Genomic DNA, 15338 nt, shown 5'->3' on the forward strand with positions numbered 1-15338 from the left:
AACTGCCCATTGAATCCATCAGGGCCAGGTGCTCTGTCATTAGGCATGGTTCGGATCACCTCATCAATCTCTGAATGTGTGAATGGGGCTGACAATACTTCCAATCCTTCCACTCTTTTGATGATGAGGGAGAGATCAAATTTCATTTGAGAGGACTTTGCCTCACCCAATCTGTGTTTGTATTCCTAAAACAAGGCTTCTTCTTTGGCGTTATGATCACTAATTATCGTTCCATCAGTAAGTTTGAGAGTGGCAATGGAGTTCTTGCGGTATCTTTCAGTGGCAAGAGCATGAAAGAGTTTGGTATTTTCAGAGCCAAACTTAATGTACCTGATGGTGCATCTTTTTCGCCAGTATTGTTAAACTCACGTTGGTTCGAAACCGGTTCAAATTTCAAATTCAAATCAAAGTCCAAAATTCAAATTGCCAAACATGAAAACTAAAATGTTCAAAGTGTGGCAAATAATCCCTCGATATTTGTCATGTTGGAACCAACCTCATTTGAGTTCCCAAAATGCCCCTAGGATTTATCTTGTGGTCCAACAATAATTAAATTGGCCTTTCCAATTTCTAAAAATGGTTAGCCAACTCCTTCTGACCCCAAACTTTTTATGCGACTTCACTTCTGACCCCAAACTATTTTTGTGCAAAGTGCCACATTTAACAAAAATAATTCAGTAGCTCTTTTAAATAGGAAACAGAGGCAAATCAAAAAAATAAAATAAAAGGTCACCCCCCCCTAGTGGGCCTCGTGGCCCAGCTGGCCATCCAGCTAGTCGGCCAGGACGGCCCACTCGAACCACCCACGCCGCCGAGGGGATAAGTCTCCCCCTCGGCCTCGTCCTCGTGAACCCCAGATATTCCCCCCCCCCCTCGCTCGGCTCTCTCCCTCTCGGTTCTCTCTGCCGGAGCGCCGTCGGCGCCGTTGCCGCGGCCTCGACCCCTCCCTCACCACGCCGATGCGTCCAACGGCTCCACCGGCCTCCTCCACGTCGGCTACAAGCCCCGGATGGAGCTCGGAGTCGGCGCATCAAGCGGATCGACGCCTCCCCGACTCATCTCCCTTCTCGAACGCCGCTGCCCTCGTCGTCGTCTCCAACCACCTCGACCCTCCCCGAGCCCGCTGCCGACCCCTACAACACCGATGTGAGGGCCCGCTCGTTTTCCCCATCCCATCACTGCCGAATCCATCGTCGTAGATGACGTAGCCGCCGCGGTCGACTTCACGCTCGTCACCCACCGACCGCGCGCGAACCTCCGCCGCCAACGACCGCACGGTCCCGCCTCGCCTCACCGTACGCCGCGCTGATGCGCCGGCCAATCCCCGCAATCGCCTTGCTCATCCTCTCGCACCCGTCGGAGACCGCCCGTGCCCACGCGCCTCCTTCCCCCGCGCTAACTCCCTGCGCCCGTGGCCGCGCCCTCGGCCGCCTCCTGCTGCTTCGCTCCCGCCGCTCGCCTTGCTGCCCCACGCGCGCCCCTATCGCCCTACCCCCGCCGCGGCCTCATCCCGCAGCTCCCCACTCCGGCCGTCGCCGCCTCGTCCTGGCCACGCCCCTCCCCGGACGGCGTCGTGGCCTCGCCGGCGCCCCTGATGCCCCGTGCCCTCGCACGGGCGCTCGCCCATTAACCCGCTCACCCGTCGCCCGCTTAACCCCCTGGGCCACTAACGTTGGGGCACCACGCCCCTGTAAAAAAAGGTTAAAAATTTATTAGTAAAAATAATTAATTAATTAACAAATTAATTAATCGTTAAGTAATTATTTAACTTAATTAACTCTGTTTAATTACCCTAATCACATGGTTAGTTATTTAAGGTCTGTTTAATAAAACTGTGTCTATGACAGTGGGTCCCTCATGTCGATTTTGACCAGTCAACATCCTATTGACCGCTAACGTCATGCTGATGCAATATTCTCTTTTTATTTAATAATATTTTTTCAGAATATTGTTTAAACTTTTAAAAATAATAGCAAATAAACCGTAGCTAAGATGAAAAAGTTTTCTACATGAAAGTTACTCAGAACGACGAGACGAATCTGAACACGCGGTTCGTTCGCCCGCCATACGTCACTAGCATAGCAAACGTTTCATCTGTCTGACACACGTCCGGAACCGGGAAAACTTTCCCGGATGTTTCCCCCTTCGCCAGTATCGCCTAGCGCTACGTTAGAACACTTCTAGCCCCACTTATTCTCTTGTTATGCATATGTTTGCGTGTATTTACTGTTTCTTCCCCCTCTTCTCTCCGGTAGACCCCGAGACCGATGTTGATGTCTTTGTGATCGACTACGTCACCGGCGACCCTCTTCCCTTTCAGCGGAGCTTCTAGGCAAGCCCCCCCCCCCTTTGATCATCCCGATATCGCCCATTCCATTCTCTCATGCTTGCATTCGATTTTGCTACTGTAGTTGTTTGCTCTTATTCTAATGCATAGCCTACTTTTGTAACCTGCTTATTTTTACCTACCTGCTTATCCTAAACTGCTTAGTATAGGTTGGTTAGTGATCCATCAGTGACCCCCACCTTGTCCTTGTTGCCCCTACTTCATCTTCGACGACTCGATCAACGTGATCGATGACCAGAGCCTGACACCTCATATCACATCACGCCCCTTTTGTTGCTCGACTCTGCAGAGCTACTATCGAGTGCCGAGGGTGATCCCTCATAACGCACTCCTGATGATAATTCTGTAGTGTAGCTATTCGGTCATGGTCATCGAGGGTGATTTCCTCTTTCACCATTCCCGATACGGCTCTGTCGTGCAACACCTCAAGTGTGAACCTCGAGGGTGGTCCCTCTTATGTTCACCTTGATGATTACATTGAGTGGAATCCACCGGGGGTGATTCCTTGGGTTTTCTCCTTGATGTCTGGACACACGGTTACCTTGACTTTACTTGAGACCCTTGGGAAAGTCGGGCGGGCCCAGAGAGCACCCGCAAGATGGTTACGAGGCACGGCCGGGAAGTCAGGCAGCCCTCGAGTAGGCTGGGTTTGCCCTTGCCGTATTTCCTCGAGACGGGGCGACTGGGTCACATTATCATGAGTCTCTGCTCGTCTCCGCAAGCTAATAATACACTATGGTTTGGGAATTTGTTCTGAGTTGGCCTTTGGCCTTTACGCACTAACCACCACGCGAGAATAGTTATGGGCCTCGACGTCGCAGTATCAGCCAAAGCTTTGTCAGACGTCCAGTTCAGCATTGCGGCACGGCTGGGCCGGTGCCATCCGGGCAGCCTGGATCAGCCCTGCGCGCAACGATCCGGAGTGCAACGGGCGATGGGCCCAGACCCCGGAGTGCTTAGGATGTAGACCGGCGGGGACCTCTCTGCTGAGCCTAGGTACGGCTACAACGTGTTGATCTTCCGAGGCTGGGCATTGACCCAGAAAAGTGTGTCCGGCCAGAGTGATCGAGCGTGTTGGAAAACGTGGTGCACCCCTGCAGGGAAGATACACATTCGAATATCGTGTCCACGGTAATGGACGTTCAGACTTATATCTTGATCTAATACAGCTAGAAATGGATACTTAAGTTATGTGGCTCTGGGATTGCTTTCTCGCAGGGAGTCGAGGAAGGATCTCTGGGCATTATTGCTACAACATGCTTGATAATTAAACTATTATTCTTTACTCTTCTTTATGTTGCAAGATGCTTGGAGCTGCTTGAAGATGCTAGTCTTCGATAGGCTAGGACTTCCCCCCCTATTCTGGCATTCTCCAGTTCAGTCCACAGATACAGCCCTTTCATTTGATACCAATGCATACTTAGTTTAGATCTGATGCTTGTGAGTACTTTCGATGAGTACTCACGGTTGCTTTGCTTCCCCTTTTGCCCTTCTTTCTTCTTTCTGGTTGTTGCAACCAGATGGTGGATCCCTGGAGCCAGATGCCACCGCCGACGGATACTACTACATGGAGGCCGCCGAAGACCAGGAGTAGTTAGGAGGTCCCAGGCAGGAGGCCTTGCCTCTTTGATCTTTGATGTTTGTGCTTGCCTTCTTAAGGCAGTCTTGTCTAACTTATGTGTGTACTCAGATATTTGTTGCTTCCGCTGACGCTTGTGTATCAAGCTTGTATTCAAGCCCTCGAGGCCCCTGGCTTGTAATATGAAGCTTGTATTATTTGAATTTGTGTCTAGAGTTGTGTTGTGATATCTTCCCGTGAGTCCCTGATCTTGATCGTACACCTTTGCGTGTATGATTAGTGTACGGTCGAATCGGGGGCGTCACAATTTGGAGATTGACGAGAAGAATATACCATGAGTAAATCAACTAATGTTCGAGGAACTTCACGTTGAGGAGAATAGGATGGAGAGAGGTTTTCTTCTGTGTTCAATCACAAATCCCTCCAACCAAACATAGCTCTTTTGCAAAAGAATGAACAAGTTTACCAAATCGCATGTCGCCATTGAGCAACACTAGTCATTTCAATCTACAACATTACTTTCAATAACCATGAAATGTTTCCATCTGTGTTGCTTATGTTTATGCGTGTGCACATTAGCTTTTGTACTTCGACATATTTGTTTTCGTATTCTATCTTGTTGTGCTGAAGGTGATATGTTTCTATGGTCATCAATTATTTATCTACTACTACCCTGTCATTCTTTCCAACATTGTTCTAATTAGTATTTAAAAGTAGAGTTGCATGTCTCTTTACGAAATAGTTTTCTTTCAAAATATTTTTTTGTAGAACTGCATCAATTTAGTTTTTTGCCGGGTTGTGTTGAGAGTATTTAAGTTTTGAAAGAAAATTCAAATCTCCCATTAACCCCCCTCTGGTCGATATACTGAAAGCGCAGGTTTACTCCCAGAGGGGGGTGAATGGGAGATTTTTAGAGATTCATCAAACTCTGAAGAATTTGACGAAGATCAGAGTAAAGAAATAGAAACATAAGGGAAACTAAGTCATCACAGAATCAGAGTACATGCAATCAGGATACGTAGGAGTGAAGAACATGCAATCATACATTCATACACACATGAAGAAAATGAACTGAGGAAATGAAAGATAGTGATATGAAATTCTTCAGTTTAAATTCATCAGAGCACAGATCACAAATTCTTCAGCAGCGGAATAAAGTAAGAGAGGGTTGAGGAATTTGAAATCAGATTGGCTCAGCGAAGACAATGGAATTTGGTAGACCTGTTCTAGTTGCTGCATCAACTGTATGTCTGGTTGAGGCGACTGAGTCACAACTCAGAGGATACACGGTCCTCACTGTATTCGTCTTGAGCTAAGGTCACTTAGTCCTCGCCCAATCAGTCATGGTAAGTCTTCAAGGTAGACTTCGAAAACCATCACAGACTTGTTCACCGGCACACCACAATGACTCTTAGTGTACTCAGAACTTGACGCCTAACCGTCTGGAAGAATGACAATCTTCAAAAGTAACATGCGTCGGATCACACAGATCAATCTCTTCAGTGATGCTCAATCACTTTGGCTCTGGATTTTTCCTCACTTAGGATTCTCTCAAAGTGGTCGGAGGATGGGTTGCTCTCTTATGACAAGTGTCAAGTTCTCTCGGAGCAGCCAACCAGCAAGTGGTTGTGGGGGCGGCTATTTATAGCCAGGGCAACCCGACATGAAATGTCGTAAATGCCCTTCTCTAATTCGACCGTTGTCGGGATAAGGATCCACTCGACAGCTGGCACGCGGCGCAGCAATGGTTGGAATTTGAACTCTCAAATTAGTGGGGGCACTCAATTTCCTCACTTTTAGGCAAAACGCACTGGCGAACTCCTAACTCCTCAGCGTGACCAAATTCGTCAGCGACCAGATGAACTTCGTCACTATCGCTAGCAATTGCGTCAGCTGCACAGGAGATTTCCAAAGGCTTCACTCGAAGTGGCTTTTGTGTATAGGATTGAATAGGTTTGAGCATCACTTTGGAAATGTGAAATATGATTCACCTAGACCCCCTTTAACAGTACGGTTTTTCCTATGACTCAAAGAAGAAGAAAGTAAACTATGAAAACAAAGTCAACAAGCTTCAAAGTCTTCACGTCAATTTCTTCAAAGGTCGTACCAATTTCATCACTAATTTCTTCACTTGAAGAAATACATTTTTAGGGGTCGTCTTCCATGTGTTAAACCAAATCTTCTGTGACTCTGTCACCTATGGATACTCACAAACTCATTAGCACCTCAACCTATTTGTCGTCAATACTCCAAAACCACTAAGAGGTCACTTGATGCACTTACATATACTCCGGTCCTACAAAATATATGAAGAGAAAATTCAAAAAGTATTGGAAGATGCCATGGTTGAGCCTCTGTATTCTAGTGATTTTGGACCCACACCAAGTTGAAATATCTTGAGTTTCAATTCTGGCCTAGAGTTTGGGAATGAAGTTACATCAATGGTTGCTAAAACAAAAATGTGTTCCGGGTGGTTCAAGGAATACCTCCAGTTGAATGACAATGGATCAGATCCCATATCACAAGGAGGTGGTGATGACATGGTTGTAAGTGATCAATATCCTATGGCTGATTGGGACCAACATGTCACCCTCAGTGCCCAATCAAAAAATTTAGATTCTACTAAACTTGATTTGTACTTGTCAAAGGTACCCATCTGTCGAAGTGATCGATCCAATATCCTTGCATGGTGGAAGATCAAGCCAGGTGAATACCCAACGCTGAGTGGTATGGCAGCAGATATCTTGGCGGCTCATGCCTCTATTGTGGCATCTGAGTCTGCCTTCGGTGCAGGTAATAGAGTACTATTAGAGTTTCGAAGTTGAATGACCACAAACACTCTTGAAGCTCTTGTTTGCCTACAAGATTGGATAAGGGCCAGATGTAAAGCCATACAACACAAGTCCTTTCTTTGTTTATAAATTCATGAATCTTTTCTTTTCCTGCAGATAATACTCAGCGTGGCTTGCCTTCACTTCATGACATTATAATGGACTTTCAAGGTATTGGACATGTCTTTGTATTGTTCTTACTTTAATATGTCTCCATCTAAGATCATAATTCAGTTTGTGATCGATAATCCAATTTAATTCAAACCACCACTGTCTTATATCTATGTGGGATCACTATTGGGACATATTTGTGTTGTTTGTTTGTTCTTATTTGACATTGATGAATAGATATGCAAAGCGGGTGTCATATTTGTGTAGTTGTCTCTTCAAACATTATGGTAATGCAAGCATCTACTGGACACGATATGATTATGGGTGTTGCCAAGTTGATGTGTAAGAACCCATGCATTGCAATCATCTTTTAGTATCTTGCTAAGTTGAACATCATGATTTTGAGTAGTGCCAAGTTGAACATCATGGTCATGCAAGTTGATGTCTAATAATATGTATCTAACGGGTAGGCCTTTTGTATCCTGCTACCAAGAATATTCCTCTGTTCATAAATATATTATTCAGTTGATGTGTACAGAATTACTCTTGTAACATTTCCTTGTAAATACAGATAATGAGGACTAAAGCTTGTTGGAGCAATTAATGTTAACCTCCAGCAGATGATGAAGCAAAGAGATGTCACAATGTGGAACCTCTAATCTTTTGATCTGTTGATGCTCTTTGAAACCTGTAATCTTTCACCAGCAGATATGTGGAACACGTAATCTTTTGATTTGTTGATTGTCTAATAATCCCTATTTATTTAGGTCTTTAGCTTGATGCTCTTTGAAACCTGTAATATTTTGATCTCGTCATTTTACAGGATGTGACTTGTCATTTACTGGAGTATAAACAAAACTGTAAGTGTGATTTCTTTGGATTTTTGGTTGGCCTCATGTATCCAACGGGTTAGTGAGGCCACAATTTTTTGATGAATTTGCAGACAAATGGGGAGGGGTTTGATGAATCCATCTCGAGATACCAACCATTGTTTGATTTTATGCCGATATGATTGATAATATTTGGGCATCTTCAACGCTGACCCTCATAACACCCGCAATCATTCGGATCACGCGGTCCGAACGTGTTTTGCATTCCAACGCTATCTTGCATCCATCCGTTCAGCGGTTCGGACGCACTTTTTCTAGCAAGCCAGAGACAAATGCGGGGAGGGAGGGGCTTTGCGGGCGGCTGGAACGCTGCCACGCCGACTTCTGGCAAACGTGGCCCACCCAAAAACCATCTATCTCACGTGTGCATTTTCCCACCGACGCTGGTCAGCGCCATATTCATGTCGGCCCAGAGTGGACACGACCTGTCACCGGAGCCGTCATTGAAGCGGCGAGCCAGCCAAGAGCGCCGCCGCCCCACTTCTCGGTGCATGTGACATCTCTCCGCACTCAAACAACACCATGCGACGTCTCTCCGCATTCAAATGTGCTCTGATGTATATGAAAACGATCCAGTTTGCATGAATTTCATCCGGTCTGTTAAAATACGTTTTGAAAAATATGTGTGTAGCATTGGATGGTCGACTCCGCGTCCATGTGTCCGAAGACTGGTTCTCCGGTCCGTAGACGGAGTGGGTGTTAGGCCAACTCCACCGCACAACCCCAAACGGACGTCCGGTTTGGCCGGATTTCATCCCTTTGGGGCGGCAATGGGTTGGCCCATGTCCGCTTCTGTCCGTTGGGTCGTGGGTGCGCCCAACGTGCGGCCGCACCCCAAATCATGTCCGTGTTGGACGTGATTAAAAAAAATAGAAAAACTTAAATAAAATGCCTAAAAATGGTAAATAAACGCAAATAAAAAACATAAAACATAAGTTAGGGTTCACAGACACAAAACGGCCCAGTTTCATGGTTCACATTGCCATAATTAACATAAAAACAAAATAAAAAACGTCGCTCGCGCGCTCCTGCCATGCCCGTCGATGCCCTGGCCGTCGCCGTCTTCAGTGGCCGCCGGTGTCATCGTCGCTGACGAGGTCGACGTAGTCCGGCGATGTCCAGAGGTGGGCCGGCGGTCCGTGGTACGCGGGCGCGGGCTAGAATGCGGGAGGAGCCTGTACCACCTCCTCCCGTGGCGACGCCTCCCGCTCCGGTGACCGCGGCGGCGTGGGGCACCAGTTCACGCCCCCCACGGTGTCGGCCATCTCCGGAGCCGTGCACGGTCAGCTCCACTGCTAGCTGTTGGAGAACGTAGTAATTTCAAAAAAAATCCTACCACTATGCTTCTACGACTATCGCTACCGCTTAGTGATAAAGTAAAGCATTACAGGGCATTTGCATTGCATACAATAAAGCGACAACCATATGGCTCCTGCCAGTTGCCGATAACTCGGTTACAAAACATGATCATCTCATACAATAAAATATAGCATCATGCCTTGACCATATCACATCACAACATGCCCTGCAAAAACAAGTTAGACGTCCTCTACTTTGTTGTTGCAAGTTTTTTTTTTGAATATATACTGTGAGGCAAAGCCCCACAGCCCTTTATTAGATAAAGCACCACTGTACAAGTAAAAAACAAACTATACAAGGAAGGAAAACAAAAGGGAAAAGAGTCTACCTATTTGCTAACTAACTGTACTTGCTTTACAACAAAGAAGCAATCCAAGCCAAAAGCTTTGGCTTGTTACAGTCCTTCACCCTGTGAGCGAGCAAAGAAATATCATGGATGAATTTACACTTCCAAGCACTGAAAGTAGCTCTCTCAGCTCTGAAGATTCTGCCATTTCGCAAAATCCAAATATTCCATGCTGCTGTTAGCATAACTTCAACGAAGAAAGGGTGTGTGAAGCTGGACCTGGCGTGCAGGATACATTGCAGAATATCTGAGCCTCCAGACCAATCAATACCCAAATAGTTCCAGACTCTACAGCTGAAGGTGCAGTTAAAAAATAGATGTATTCTATCCTCATACGCCAGCTCACTGCAGGTGAGGCAAAGATTGTCATCCTGGTTTGAGCGCCAGTGTCTCCTAACCAGCATATCCTTGGTGTTAAGTCTGCCAAAGAATAAAAGCCAGCCGAACACCTTGATCTTCATGGTGCACTTACTCTGCCAAAGCCATTTGCAAGGTTGTATTGTAGGTAAGTGTGAGTGCATGATCATGTAAAAACTTTTCGCAGTGTACCCTCCTGATTGACCAGGCCATATCCAAACATCAGGTAAGGTGGGGTCTCTGTCTAACTGCATGATCCAACTTTCCAGTATGTGCAACTCAGCAGCAGCCTCATGAGAAAGGGGCAAATAAAACATAGAGAAAAGATCCTGGGATTGAAGAAATTCCCGCACAGAGATCCTGTCATTATTGACAAAAGAAAACAACCTTGGCAATCTCCAACATAGGGGTCTAGCAGAGCCCCCAATGTGCCAAGAATTAGTCCAGAACAGAGCAGAATCACCCATGTTGATATGTACTGAGGCAATAGCAGTGTAAGCCTCATGCAGCTTCAGAACATCTCTCCACCAGAAAGATCCAGCATTAGCTGTTGCCTGTGGAACCCCATGATCATAGTAGCTATTCCATATGAGGGTCACCCAAGGAACATCAACCTTGTTATAGAATTTGTGAAGATGCTTGAGAAGCAGTCCTTTGTTCTGGATGTTCAGATTAATAATACCCAAACCACCCTTATCTCTTGGCCTGCAAACTAGCTCCCAAGCAGCCAGCGACTGTTTTGGAACATCACTATTACCCCTCCAAAGGCATTGCCTGAAAATTCTGTCTAGTTGCTTAATGATCCCGGCTGGGATATTGAGGCTACACAGAAAGTATATTGGCAGAGAGGTCAGGACAGAGGTGAGAAGCTGCAAATGAGAGCCTTGATTCAGCATAGAAGAGCTTGCAGTTAACCTCCTTTCAAGACTGTCAACTAAGGGCATGAGGTCAATGATCCTTGGCCTTGTAGTTCCCAAAGGCAATCCAAGATAAGTAAATGGAAGCTGGCCAATTTTACAACCAAGAATAGCAGCAAGTCTGTCAGCCTCCTCATTAGGCACATTCAGTGGGATCATTGAGGATTTAGCAAAGTTGACCTTTAAACCAGTGGATTGTTGAAATGTAAGCAGCATATTCTTGAGGGCAACAAGCTCATCATCCTTAGCTGCAAGGAATAGGATCGTGTCATCCGCATATTGGATGATGGGAAAATCCCTGTCATGGGTCTGAAGAGGCAAAGAGAGTGTGCCAGACACCAGCATTTGATTGACCACAGATTGCAACAGATCTGCTGCAATCACGAACATCAGAGGTGAGAGTGGATCACCCTGCCTGACGCCACACTTACACAAGAATTGCTTTCCAGGAATGCCATTTAATAGTACAAACGAAGAACCTGTAGACAACAGCTGTTTAATCCAAAGAATCCATTTAGCATCAAACCCTTTATGCTGCAACATCTGAAGAATAACCTCATGCTCAACGGTGTCAAAGGCCTTAGCAAAGTCCAACTTAAGGATTATAATTGGACGCCTGGATTGTTTGCATTGATGAATATACTCAAAACTCCAGGCCAGACAATCCTGAATCGACCTACCCTTAAGGAACCCATGCTGGTTTTTGTGGATGCACTTAAGGATCACCCTCTGCAATCTGTTGGCCAGCAATTTTGTTAGGAATTTAAGACAAGTATTGGTGAGGGAGATTGGCCGGAAATCATCGGGCCCTTCAGGTGAAATGATCTTGGGTATGAGCGTAATGAGGGAGGAATTGATATTTTCCAGCGAAAGCTTCCCCTCATAAAAATCCCGAATCATCCTCAAGAAGTCCGCCTCAATTATAGGCCAACAGCGCTTGACGAACATCCCATTAAAGCCATCTGGGCCAGGTGCCCGATCCACCGGCAATTCCTTCAAAACTTTATGGATTTCCTCATCAGAAAATGGCAAGGATAGCTCCTCCAGTCCTGGGATGGGTTGGATTAAATGATTCAAATCAAAGCCCATAGTGATCCCTTGGGCCTGGCCCATCCTAGATTTGAACGAGGCCCAAAGGATTCCCGCCATCTGAGCGTGATCAGTCACTGGATCAAGCATGGAGCTGGTTTTCAGACTGGAGATGGAGTTTCTCCTCATACGCTTAGAGGCCATGGCATGAAAAAATTTTGAATTCTCCTCGCCAACCTTGATGTACCTAATAGTGCACCTCTGCTTCCAATATATATAGTGAAGTTTTAACAGATGTTCATAGTGAAACTTCACGAGCTTCCGGAAGTTGAATTCCGGCCGTATTAAAGGTCGTACTTCCTCCAGCTGATCAAAGTGCAGAATCACCGTTGAACAATCAACAGTAAGCTTTTTGATGTACGATAGCTTTTTGCTCCAAATTTTCAAATCATACCGCGGGCGCTTAAATTTCCTTGTGATAACCGCGGAAGTAGAAAGATCAGAGAAGACAGGTGCATTCCAGGACTTGGAGACACAATCCATGAACCCCGGCATATCCAACCAGAAGTTTTCAAACCGAAAAATCTTGGCCGCAGGAATGGTAGTGTCAATGGACACCACACAAGGCACGTGATCGGAGGTAGTTCTGGCTAGTGGAGTAACCAAAGTGTTTGGGTAGTGTGAAATCCAATCAGCAGTAGTAAAGAACCAATCAAGTTGCTCAAGCAGGGGGTTTTGCTGCATATTAGACCAGGTAAAGCTACGGCCCTTCAAGGGCAATTCCAAAAGACCAAGGTGACCAATTATTTCGTTGAAAAGGAAGATATCATTGGTATCACCACCCGGGAGGTTTCGGTTCTCCAAAGATCTGATGAAATTAAAATCCCCCAACAAGAGCCAATTTTCATCCGGGGGGATTTGTAGGTGATAAAGCCAACTAACGAAATCGTCCCTAGGCTGACCCTCACATGGCCCATAGGCAGAGGTTAGGGTCCATTTTTCAGAATTCTGCAACGATTGGAAAGAGACGACAACACCAAATCTCTGAATGTCCACAAGCTGACCATGAAAGATCAAGGAATTCCAAATGACGAGAATCCCGCCAGAGGCTCCAACGGAAGGTGAGAACGCGAATTGATCAAACCGCCTAGGGCAGAAGGATCTAATCGTATGAATATCAAAGCTCTCACATTTAGTTTCTTGCAGACAAAGAACAGAACATCTGCTCTCCTCAATCTTGGCACGTAGATCACGCTGCCGAGCTTCAGAATTGAGCCCACGCACATTCCAACAGAGCACATTCCAGTTGCGAAAATAACAATTATCCATAAAAAAACAGCGCAGGGGTATAGTTGCAGATCCAGCTGCTTAACAGCATGGACATAAGCGGAACATAAGTTGCAATAACAGTAACCAAGTGTTGCAGACAGTCACTGAAAACAAAAAATGGGCACGAAAGCAAAAGCGCCCAACCCTCCATGAAGGTTCGTGGGCCGTCAAGCATCATGTGAACCATCGCCTTCTGCAGCAGGACTGGGAGAAGCCATAAGCTTCTCAACCGATAACTCAGACGGATCAATGCCCAAAGCCACTCCAATGGCCTGCAGCGTCGGAATAGGCGTCGAAGGTGGGAGAGGGAGCATGCTGGGCTCATCATCAAGATGAAGCTTCTTGGCCTTCGGGCGACGCTGGGGGGCAGACCTCGGAGGGATGGCAGAGACTGGCTTCATGCCCGTCCTCTTGGCAGCACTGCGCGTCATCCTTCTAGTGGAGAAGTCCAGAACTGGCTCCACAAGCATGGTAGAGCGCCTTGAGCGTGCAGTCTGACGTGGTCACTTGCCCAGCGGAGAAGGTGTAACCGAAGAAAACTGAAAGTCTCTTGAGAGACCTGGTAAGTGGAGCATGAGTGATCTTCAGGTGCCAACTCCTCAATGACCACGAGGAGCTGGGTCCAGGAACGGAGACATCAGGCGGAGCAGAAAAAGCTGATACTTCGCTTGCAGATCGGTAGACCCAAATTTGATTTGTAGCAACAGCCCAGAAGAACTAGGGAGGCAAGCTGGTATATCCTTGATGAAGAATTCAGGTAACAAAGTCTTGAAAGACCTCTCCCAGATCATGGCCGGTGGCAGAACTGGCCCATAAAAAACCCGGACCAGGCCAAGATGAATCGGCTCCAGCTGCACAATTGGTGGGGCTTGTAGAGGCTGCTGGACCTCAGCCATATCCTCATCGTTAGAAGAATCCGCAGATGGGTTCAGAATCATAGAATCCTGGTCTTGGACAGGTTGGACCTCTGGATGCTGCTGCTGATGGTCAGGCTGAATCTGCTCCTCCCACGGGCCCCATCCTGCTGCCTGCTGCACATTATCAGCCCATCCCGCCACCTCATTCTGTCCTTGATGAGGGCCCGGAGGAACGGCGTTCCATCCCAGAGCAGGGTATGGAGGCATTGCCCAAAACGGTTGCGGCACCTGAACTCCAGGCAACAGGTGGGGATTCCCATTGAGAGGCATTGGATCCTCATTCGCTGGGATCATGGCACCAGCAAATTCCCCTGATAAGATGTAGCATCCAGCAGACCAAGACACCATGACATCACCCCAATTGGCAAATTCCCGAAAGGTGACCGAGCGAGGAACTAGCGCATTGTCAGGGAACAAGGCACGGACCAAAGCTCTGACTTTACGCCTGTCAGTGCTATTCCAGTAGTGGAACTGCCCGAAAGAGCCAACCATATCAGCAATGCACTTGGTGTTTCTGTAGTCTAAAGGGATGCCGATGAACATCAACCACCCCGTCCGCTGGCCATGAATAGCTCGAAAACCTTCACCCTGAATATGCGGGATAAAACGGACAAAGAACTCATTGCCATCATCATCGACCCCTAAGGGAAACGGCGGATGCAGAGTAAAAGAGCCCCGGACAACTGGATCTTCCATCTCGAACAGACCAACTCCTTGAAACCAAGTCTGAGCAGAGATAACTGGAACATGCATCACTTGAACTAAGAAATCAAGAACCTGCTGACGACGGACCCCAACTTGCTCTGGAGGCGGGATCGGCTCCACAATGGCCACCATGTACTGCTCATGCGCTCGGGGTGGCGGAACGGCCGGCGTGTAGAAGGTACGGGGTAGACGATCTGCTCCGCCATCTTCAATGTCGAAGCCCGCTGGGATAAAGCGATGCGGGTCAATCTCAAACACCGCCATTGGAGGTTGCGGGGCAGGAGACGGACCAGAGCTAGGGGAAGCTTGGGTGTGCTCAACAGGGCGGTCAGGCGGCGATGGTGGCGGCGGAGAAGCAGAGGATGGGGTTTTCTCCGGAGTCGTTTGGTCTCGGGAAACTGGAGAGACAGGGGGAGAAAGAAAGACATCTGTTCGGTCCCGCTTCCCAAAACCCGGCGATGGGACTTTAGGCACCCAGACGGACAAGTCAGGCGGCTTGCCGGTGCAGTTTTTTTTAACGTGTCCCGAACGAAAATAATTGCGGCACCGGACCGGATTCGTGCATGTCTCAGATGTGTGGCGCATAGCCAAGCAGTGCTGACAGTCCCAATAACTCGCAGC

Source organism: Triticum aestivum, chromosome 2D (assembly GCF_018294505.1).
Source record: "Triticum aestivum cultivar Chinese Spring chromosome 2D, IWGSC CS RefSeq v2.1, whole genome shotgun sequence".
Classification (NCBI taxonomy): Eukaryota; Viridiplantae; Streptophyta; class Magnoliopsida; order Poales; family Poaceae; genus Triticum; species Triticum aestivum.